This window comes from Anomaloglossus baeobatrachus, chromosome 5, assembly GCF_048569485.1.
Source record: "Anomaloglossus baeobatrachus isolate aAnoBae1 chromosome 5, aAnoBae1.hap1, whole genome shotgun sequence".
NCBI lineage: Eukaryota > Metazoa > Chordata > Amphibia > Anura > Aromobatidae > Anomaloglossus > Anomaloglossus baeobatrachus.
The window spans coordinates 110,061,940-110,072,393 of NC_134357.1; the positions used below are offsets into that span (position 1 = coordinate 110,061,940).

Genomic DNA, 10,454 nt, shown 5'->3' on the forward strand with positions numbered 1-10,454 from the left:
TTTCCAGAGTCGCTCCAGTTGATCTTGAGTTATTTGTGACCTGCCGGCAGCTCCAGTGGCTCCAGTGTTTAATGGAGCGCATCAGAGGTCATATAAGAGGTCATATCTCAATACAACTCTATGGGAGCCTCGTTCTGGCTCTCCTAGAGATACATTGATCGCTTGTAGCGTATCTCCTGGCTTCTGTCCAGTTAGAAATTACAGGCACAAGTTGGTGCTACGGGACCGGAGCGACGCCAAAAAAGGATGAAGCCGGCGAAGGGAGAGTATACGGTAAAACTGGGGGCAATGGACTTCGATTTAAAGCATCATTCCAGCTCTGAACTCCACTGAAGTGGTACTTTAATGCACACAAATCACCAGGATTTTCCTATATAACCTAAAGCGAGTGCTATACCGGCACTATCAGGCTGATTCTATACATACCTGTAGTTGTCAGCTAGGATGTATAGGTTTTGAAACGTAAGCAAGTAAAGTTTGTAAAATGAACAGTTTTTGATTGACAGTAGCTGCCGATCAGCTGATAGCTGGGGTGGGGGTTTGATAGTGATTCCCACCCACTGCCTGTTGTTCCTCCCCCTATCTATTATTTATGCTAAGGCCATTATAGAGGCGTTTTACTAATGGTTGTGGCTATAAATCATGGTGGCTAGAAGGACCTAGCTGACGTCATAAGCATGTGACCAGAAGGGGTGGGGCCTCAGCCAACAGCTGATACCAGGAAGCAACATTATTTTTCTGTTGGCTGAGGCCCTGCCCCTTCTGGTCACATGGGTGTGATGTCAGCAAGGTCCTTCTAGCCACCATGATTTATAGCCACAACCTTCTATAATGAAATTAGCATAAATAATAGATAGGGGAGGATGGACAGGCGCGGGGGCAGGAATCACTACAAACCCCACCCCAGATAGTAGCTGCTTGCCACCTGCTGCCAATTGAAAAGCTGCTCATTTTACAAATGTACTTGCTTGTGTTTCAAAAACTATACATCCAATCTCACAACTAAAGGTATGTATAGAATCAGCCTGATAGTGCCAGTATAGAACTGGCTTTAGGTTATATAGGAAAATCCTGGGGATTTTAAGCACTACACAATTATATAAAATAAATTTAGTTGAAATCATACAGTATATGTAATTGATGTATGGCAACTGAAATTTTTCTTTTGCTGGTGGTGATGTAAACGTTTTGGGTTCTCACCTCAAAAACTGATTACTAGTTTAGTATAGAGTGTGGACACTGTGGAAGCAATGATATCAATCACTTTGGCATAGTATTATGCTTTATTAGTCTGCTACAATTAATCTTTTCTATCTTGGTTTTCTTCCATCGTTATTAATGACATTGCGTAGTCTGGTGTAGAACAGCTGCTGCCCATCTACATCTTCCGGCCACTCCAAATAGGTTTTTTTCTTCAAAATTTTAGTAATCCTATGGTAATACTGAAGCTCTTTTCTGGAAATGTTATCCAAGAACACCAAGATAAGAGAATCCTTACTCTCTGCTATAAGCCTATATGTTGCCATTCTTATCTCCAGGGAGCACCAGTTACTCTGGAGGTAACTACGTGTGATAACACAGATGGTCCACCGGCTGCTATATATACTGTCCACGATGTTCTCTACAATGTCTCTGCCGATCTCAAAGTCTCGGTTATGGATACACACTTTAAAGAAAGGAGGACCGATCTGTTCCAAGTTAGGGAGAAGCTGCTCTGTTACCCATTGTTCATCATGGGCATTATATGATACAAATACATCGTAATCATAGTGGTCCCTTTTTTTGTGCCTATTACTCAGCCAACATTTGATTGTATAAAACATGTACAGTATATATCACCAGATACTTTCATAGAAGAGCGAAATAAACATAAATAGCAAAGTAAAGACATACGTCGATACAAACATTATAAAATCTAGATCGCTCTGACAATTATTCAATAAGAATGACACTAAATTCATGTTGGTTTTATAAACATAACATTCCTGATTGTGAAAATTAATGATGGACACAGAAGTTCCAGCTTCAAGCCATGTCAATAGCTCATTAAATTTACATTGGCAGGGAAACCTGGTTTGCAAAAAGAGAATGTATTTCAAGTTAGGCATTACGGCAAATGCTATTCCCTTCATCTCTTCAATGATCTAATTTTCAATGATTAGAAATTCCAGCTGCTTTAAATCACAGAAAATATCTTCCGAACCTAACTGATCAATTCCCGAATTTTCTAAATACAAAACCTTGAGATTAAATAACCCATGAAATAACTCGTGAAAATTGATCTGACCAGATTTGACCATTTTGTCTGTGTCCTTCAGATGAAGGAAGTTCAACATTGGTAAATGTTTCATGCTGTTATTAAGAGTGAAATCGGTAAGATAATTAGAATTTGGAATGTAGTAAAGCTTTTCCAGATTTGTAAATTTGGAGAAGGGGTTACTTTTCATCTCGAAACACTGAAAATGTTTAACATTTTTTAAGCACAGCTTTTTAGTTTCGTTGAACACAAAATTATCACAGTTAATAAATATTTCCTGTGAATCTAATTCCAAATATTCAATCAATGGAAAAGGATCTAAATATTCATTAAGTAATTGCAAATTTAATTTTGTTTTTGCCGTCAGATACTGAAGCCAATGTCCTACAGAGCGCCACCAAAATAAATCGAGCATGTCTTCATACGTCATCCTTAAGTCTCGGAGATTTATCATGGATCTAAAAGCATTTCCATCGATTTTATATATTATGTTCTCATACAAATTTAAATGTGTTATTGAAAACAGGTTCTGAAATGTGGACTCACCTATAAGAAATATGCTGTTATACTGTAAATGTAAAACTTGCAGATGGCTTAGACCATCGAAAGCAGAATCTTCAATGTAGTTTATGCAATTTGTATCTAACGCTAAGATTCGAAGATTTTTGAGGCAGACAAATTGAAATTTTTCAACCCTTGTTAAATAATTATTTGATAAGTTAAAGTAAACCAGTTCCATTTCTAGAGTAGAGTCATTTCCACAAATTTTCATATAAGTTATTTCATTATTGCCGAGATTTAGTTCTAATAAACTGTGGAGCCTTTTTACTTGATTCACGTGAATTGCCTGTAAGTTGTTATAGGACAAATCCAACTTCTGTAACCTCTTGCATGATCCGGTAGATGTACTAAAACGATCTATGGCATTGTTTATTAACAACAGTTCCTTGATTTTAAAGAAAGAAGCAAACCTGCAAATTTCAGGTGACATAAAAGAATTTCCGAGTGACATGAAGGTCTTCATTGTTCTAATACCAGATGATAAGATGTCTTCAATATCAAGTCCAGTCATTTTGAAACTAAAAAATTGCAAATGAGGAAAATTGCACAGAAAATTTTTATCAGTTGCCTTTAACTCACTTTGACTCAGATCCAGGTAACTGATGTTAAAGTCCAGAAACTGGCCATTGCTTGAAGGATTTTGTGACGTTAAGCAGTCAGACTCTCTCAATTCTCTAATATCATTGCCAATAACTGAGAGTTTTTGCAAATTTTTTAACTCTTTCAAAATTTCCAGTACTGTACGTAGAGAAGTGATGTTGTTAGATTCCAGAGTTAGGTTTGTTAGGAGAGGCAGATGGTTAAAGATAGAAGAATTAAAATTTGATACACTTATGCCAGACAATTTAAGTTCCTGCACAATATTCAATCCATAAAATGTATCTTTATGTAGATACATATTACCATCCTTAGCTCTTGACTGTATCCATAGGGTGGAGAGCTGATAGAGCCCTTGGAAAGCTTGAGCATGAGTAATAAAATCTCCATGTATGTAAAGTGCTTTTAAGCTGGTAAACTGGGAGAAAGAGTTTGTATCTATGGTGATTCCCAGGTAATTTGTAAGACAAAGCCAGTCAGAGTCCAAGGGGACCTCCTTTAAGGACATTTTGAGATCTTCCACCATGTCACAATTCACAGCAATTGTAGAGTCCAAATCCTCAAATTCAGAACATAAACCAAACTTCAGATCCACAAATAGTGAATAATACTTCTTTTCCAGCACTTGACATTTCTGTCTTAGAATGCACTGACAAAGAGAAAATGCTGAAATTAAGTAAATAATCCATGTCAAAAATGATCTGCCGGCATTCATGATGGACTGTTTCTGTGAATATGGGAAAGCAACCACACATAAAATGTTAGTTTTCGAAATTAAGGAACTGTAGCACATTTTTTAGAATATTTATCACTTCCTTTATGAAAAGGGAAACGGTAACACCATGAATAGGGAACAGCAAGCAACTATTTTTAAGCCTATGTAAGGCTTAAAAAAGATTTCCCACCACTGTTTTTAAAACTGACCAGCGTAAACGACCTTTATAAATTAAAGAAACAAGCATTACCCCTCCGAACCTCTATTGCTCCAGAAGTGTCACTCAGGTGGTTTCTACTAGGAAGCAAGAGTGATGCTTGGCTGTGACAAGCGGTGAAACACCACTCACAGCCCAGTCCCCGGGGAGACTGGGGCTGCCTCGGTGATGTTGGGTCAACTGGAAGTTAACACGACATCACCGTATCTCAGAGGTCACGGAGCCCGGGGGTCACGTGATGGGGATGAGCGGACCGCAATGCGCTGCTCAGAGGCAGAATATACTACACAAGGTATTTGAGAAAATAATTCCCTATGAGTTTTACAGGGATGTGGCCACTCATGCTGAGTAGTGAACCACCTCTTAAACTTGGAGAGTGTTTTTTTCAAACCTGCAGCATGTCTATTCTTTCAGCATTTTTGCAGCAAATGAATAAAAAAAGTGTGTATTTTTTGCAGTGGGTTTTTTTTTCGTGTTTTTTCATTTTTAAAATTTATAGAAGCATAAAGATACTGTGTGTTGCATCTTCCATGCTATGACATAACAATCCTGTTTCTATAATGTGCTACTAATGCATTACATTTGCATATATTATGTGGCAGAATTAGGAATAAAAAAGCTTTTCCACAATAAAACTGTCACACGGAGGTTTTTACAAACATCACCATCTGTCATGGTGGCGTCAGGATCTGTTCAGACTATAGAGTCTAGGTAAAAAGCGCAATAGGGTCTTACCCAATGGACATATAAGAGTAATAAGGGAATGTGCTCACCTTATGGGGTTATGTGTCACACAACCAGAATTAAAGCATGAAGTCAGCTGCTACAGAGTCCACATGCTAAAAAAGTCGAAGCATATCAGGAATAAAGTAGATGTGGAACTATTACTGTGCTGCTGAAGATATGGTATAAATATAGGAAAGTTGAATGTTGATGTTGCTGATCTGCTTCACACTACAGATTCTGACACTCCTCCCAATAATTGCTCTGATGTCTGTGATCAGCGCAAGCAGACTAAAGGGTGCTTTACACGCTGCGACATCGCTAACGATATATCAACGAGGTCACGTCGTTAGTGACGCACATCCGGCGCCGTTAGCGACATCGCAGCGTGTGACACCAAGGAGCGACATACAATGATCGCAAAAACGTCTAAAATCGTTGATCGTTGACACGTCGTTCCTTTTCCAAATATCGTTGGTGGTGCATGCCGCTGGTTGTTCATCGTTCCGGTGGCGTCACACATCAGTATGTGTAATGACGCAGGAACGACGAACATCTGCTTACCTGCGTCCACCGGCAATGAGGAAGGAAGGAGGTGGGCAGCATGTTCCGGCCGCTCATCTCCGCCCCTCCTCTGCTATTGGCCGGCTGCTTAGTGACGCCACAGTGACGTCGCTATGACGCTGATCGCACCTCCCTCTTGAAGGAGGGATTGTTCGGCGGTCTCAGCGACGTCGCTGATAAGGTAGGTGCGTGTGCCACTGCCATAGCGATAATGTTTGCTACGGCAGCGATCACAAAATGTCGCACAAAATGACGTGGGCGGGTGCTATCGCTCGCGACATTGCTAGCAAATGCTGGCGATGTCGCAGCATGTAAAGCACCCTTTAGGCAACGACTAATAGATTAGTAGTTCATAGGCAGGATGGCAAGAGTTTATGTAACACCCTGGACTATTCAGGTCGTCACAGGGTTCTGCACGCTCTTTCTCTACAGTGCAGGATTAAACCCCCCATGGTTCTGGGTATCCATCCTGCAGTACTGCCTCCACCAGCATTCACAAATCCTAGATACACCTTGCATCACACCTGTCAGGCACATCAGTGCTTAAGGAGGAATAGGGCCACCCACCTAGGGGTCAGGCAGGGAGGTGGGAGGTGTCAAGTGGTAGCCCTTGAGCTGTGAGGAGCTCTGAGGAAACTTGGAGTTGTAGCTCCCAGGGGAGAAGCAGACTAGGTCGCAGACTGTGGTCTGGACCTAGAGGAGTCGGACCCCCGGTCGCAGGGGATTGAGGCTAGGTGCCTGGGACATATCTTGGAGGATGGTCAGCAGCCTGTGCCTAATCACCGGTCCGAGACCGAAGGCACGACGGGGTACACGGACCCTAGGTCGGGGAGAAGCTTCAGGCATCCCGGCAATTAACCTGCGGAGGACAGGTCCTCTATGGACTGTTCCCACGAAGCTCAGAGATGGGGGGCACTAGCGCAATGAGGGGAATAGGGCTTTCCAAGCAAGCGGCCCACTGAATTCCCAAGCATGAGCCCCTGAGAGCAGGCTCTTCTGCTTAGCCACAGTGGGGAGCGGGGCCCGGAAAGCTCGAGGCTGACGGGCCACAATGGACAATCTAAATTTGTGCCAGGAGGCAGATTACGGACCACCAGACAGTGCTGCAGGGGACGGGACCCGGACAAGCTCCCCTCAAGAGCCAGCGGCAGTCAGAGACTTGGTTTATCTTGTTGTCAGCGTCTGCTTTATTGCACATCTTCCTGCCCCACTCCATCACCCCGGGTACTCCCAATGGCAGCGGTGGTACTCCCAATTACCATACACCATGGGTGGCATCACAAACTATATACCAATCCCCTGTAAATAATCCCCTTCTTCATTTGAGTGTGGCCCCTAGCCCCGGGTCCGGAGACCCTCGAGCCACAAGTAATCATCCGCAGATCCGAGCGGTTCGACCATTGCAGGGGCGGCACATTTATCTCTGCTCGTCTGCTTGTTAGTCTCCTTTGATCACATGTTGTGGGGGAGCCAATTACATTAGCTCCCATCCTATACATGCTGCCTAGATCCTTCCTTCTATGCCAGCTATAGTTTATCTAAGTTGGTCTGGTGAGGTGTTGTGATCCAGACTAACTGGCAGTTGTAGTATATTTTGATGTGTGCGGTAGTGGCGTTAACCTTACTTGCCTTTTTCTTGCTACCCTCCTGTTCTTGCTTTTCTCCTGAGTCTCTTATTGTTTGTTCCTGTGAGTTTGCCGGGTGTCAAGGTTTTGGTTTTCCTCTGTGTGTCTATATCTGTGTTTTCATCTCACTCTTGCCCCTTCCTTCCCTGGTCAGGAGCATGGCCCAGCTTGAGACTCAGGCATTTTCACCATTAGGGGTAACCCCGACGTTAGGGATAGCCTAGGGACCCCTAGCATGAGGAACAGCATAGGAGCCGCTGTCCCTTGCTGTCCACATTCACATTGTGACAAAAACTGGGCAAGAAAGGCTGCATTCACCTTACGTTAGAGACTTATGATTGTAGAAATAACAGCAAAGGCTGCTAAATATATCCACAGAACTGATACCCATTGGTAAATCTCTGTTGTTGTAATAGTTTGGTAGACTATTCTAATCTATTTAGAGGCATCATAAAAAATATGCAAATCGCACGAACTACAATTTCTAACATGGGAGCAAATAGACGGTCTATGCCATGGTATACCTGACAGTAGCATATATCTGACCATACCAACTTCCCATATGAACAGATGGACTTTGAGAGAGTTCTGCTCTAGATTCACCAATTCCTGCCATTTTTTCTTACTAAACTGCAGTCATACCCTGCCAAGATTCCAGTATCAGAAATCAATGAAAGTGAGCGGAAGTGGTCTCAACAGTCCACAACAGCCGGAAAGCTTAATAACTTTGCCTGCTTTTGCAACATCGTGTTGACTTCCCTAAGCTTCTGATGGAATACCTGATTTCTCAGATGCCAGATATCTCTGAACTGTGAGATTAGAAGCCCAAAGTAACCTTTGTTTTCCAAACTAGTAAGATCAGTGAGACCTTAAATTGTGGGACTGATCAGACAGAACCTACAAAACTCATGTGATAGGGATGAAAAAAAAAAACCTCCAGAATTTCACAAGGGGAAGAAGTTACTTGAGAAAAAAGCAACTCTGGACACAAAGCACAGACGATCTTGAAAATCAGCTTTGTCAAAATAATTTTTGCATATTGGCGTTCCTGGCACATACAGAGGAGAAATACCCATGGACCTTTACGGAGCATTTGCAGGAGGTTCTGTCTGCTGGGTATTGTCTTATATATCACTATCGATAGCTGAAAACGCCATTAAAGTGGTTAGATTTGGGTGGGGGTTCTGGTTCCTCACCTATTGGCCTGTTTATGATTTGATCATAGGGAAGTGATGGTGCTGTCAAGGCATGGGCCTACTGAAGATCCGTGTCACCTCCATGTTTGTACTCATATGAAGCCCTTGCATAGAATGGACCTCCTTGGAAATTGTTAAATTGATAATATCCTGTGTGATGCCCTGGACTAGCCAGGTAGTCACAGGTAGGCCCTTGCACAAACACCCCTCCCCCCCCTTGATAAGGTGACAGCAGCCAACTTACAAAACCTTGTCACCTCCCTCAGGGTTTGATGTTCACACCAGGGGGCGGAGCCAGGTGGTTGGCTACGCCCACCGAGGAGTTCACAGGCCCTGAGGCAGGAAAAACGTGTAGATTAGTTTTGACAGTGGAGTGGAGTGGAGTTCAAGTGCAGACCTGTGCCCAGGTCTGCTAGAGTCTAACACCAGGTGTCTGGGTTGGAGCCCAGTCATCTCTGGCAAGGAAGCAGACGGTGGTGGCCACCTGTAGGAGCCGGGACTACAGCCGGTGGAACCATAAGGACCGGGGACGGGTGGTGGCCCGCCGGTACCGAACCGGGGAACCGATTGGAAACCGGAGCACCAGGAGGGGTACCTAGACCCAGTACATGGCCCAGAAACAACTGGGCCAAGTCAAATCAACTGATTGAGGACTGGACTTTAAGCTCTTTCCCACCTAAGCCCCGACTGAAGACAACAGCCCAACCATAGGGGTAGAAAGCCATCGCCCAGGCATCGAGACCCGACGGGCCAGCGTCTGCGGGCAAAAGGGCTCTACCAGCACACAATGGGCTGGGGAGCGGACTACCGTTGCTCAGGCATAGGCGTCATCATTTCTACAAAAGTGAGGTGCAGTAGAAAGGCGGAAACCACCAACCTAAAAAGGGGAAAAGCGCAGCCGGCTGCGGGCACCGTTCACCATCTTGTTTGGTTTACCAGAGACTCCAGCGTGTTTGTAATAGTGAGTACAACAGTGCCTTCGGGCCGCGCATCGCGCCGCACCGCACCGACACGCCAGCAGCATCGCCCATTCCCCCGCCTCAGCACCTCCCTCGGGCCCCCGGGACCATCATCCCCCTTACCCACGGAGGGGTCAATACCAAGCTGTGCAACACCATCCCCGGGAGCATAGTCAACGGCAGCGGTGGGGTCCATCCATTCACCACAACCCGTGAGTGGCGTCACAAACTCAAATCCCCTACAAACAACCTCACCTCCCCACCGAAGTCGCTACGTGTAGCGCCAACCCCCTTTCAGAGCGACGTGACCCCCGGGTCTGTGATGAGCTCGAGCCACCCACCTACGAGCACGGATCCTGCAATACTATAAATACAATAAATATGAATTTTAGTTCCAACCCTGAGGGGTCTTAATTGATGTAAACAAATGTAGATAAAAATAAACAAACCCTCATATAGTCCCATCAATAACAAAAAATAAAGAATAGAAAATGGTAAAACAAACAAATTGTTATGAAAAGGTCTGAGGTTTTTTTTAACTCAGTAAAATATATATAAAAAACTATATACATGTGGGATTTCTGTAATCATAGTAACGTTACTCATTTATTTTTATTGCTGCAAAAACACAACCCAAAAATAATGTAGGAGTAGCATTTTTTCCACATTTTAACACACTTAAAATTTGTTTACCAGAACATTATATATTTATGAAAGATGTAATTTAAAACTAAACTTATTTAACAAAACACATATAGCTATGAGACTGGAAAGAAAAACATATAGGCTTTGGAAAATTGGCAGAAAAAAATAAAAGTACAAAAACAAAAAGTGGCCTTGATGAGAAAGAATTCTGAATTTTGCAATAGTTGGACAACCCCAGGTCAGAAAATATTGATTCTTTTACAACTTCCAATTATGTCTTCACAGTCTCCAGCTGGAGTTGTCGTTTTGCAACAGTAGAACCACAGATTGGAAAATACTGCATTAGGGCAGAGTTACATTGGCGCATGACTCGCATGAGTGCACTGAGAGAAAAT

The 10,454-nt window shown here is 43.3% G+C and overlaps 1 pseudogene; it reads right to left on the minus strand.

Annotated features, from left to right (window-relative positions):
• Positions 1 to 1,175: 1,175 nt before the first annotated feature.
• Positions 1,176 to 4,130, minus strand: LOC142312674 (uncharacterized; annotated as a pseudogene).
• Between the last annotated feature and the right edge of the window lie 6,324 nt (positions 4,131 to 10,454).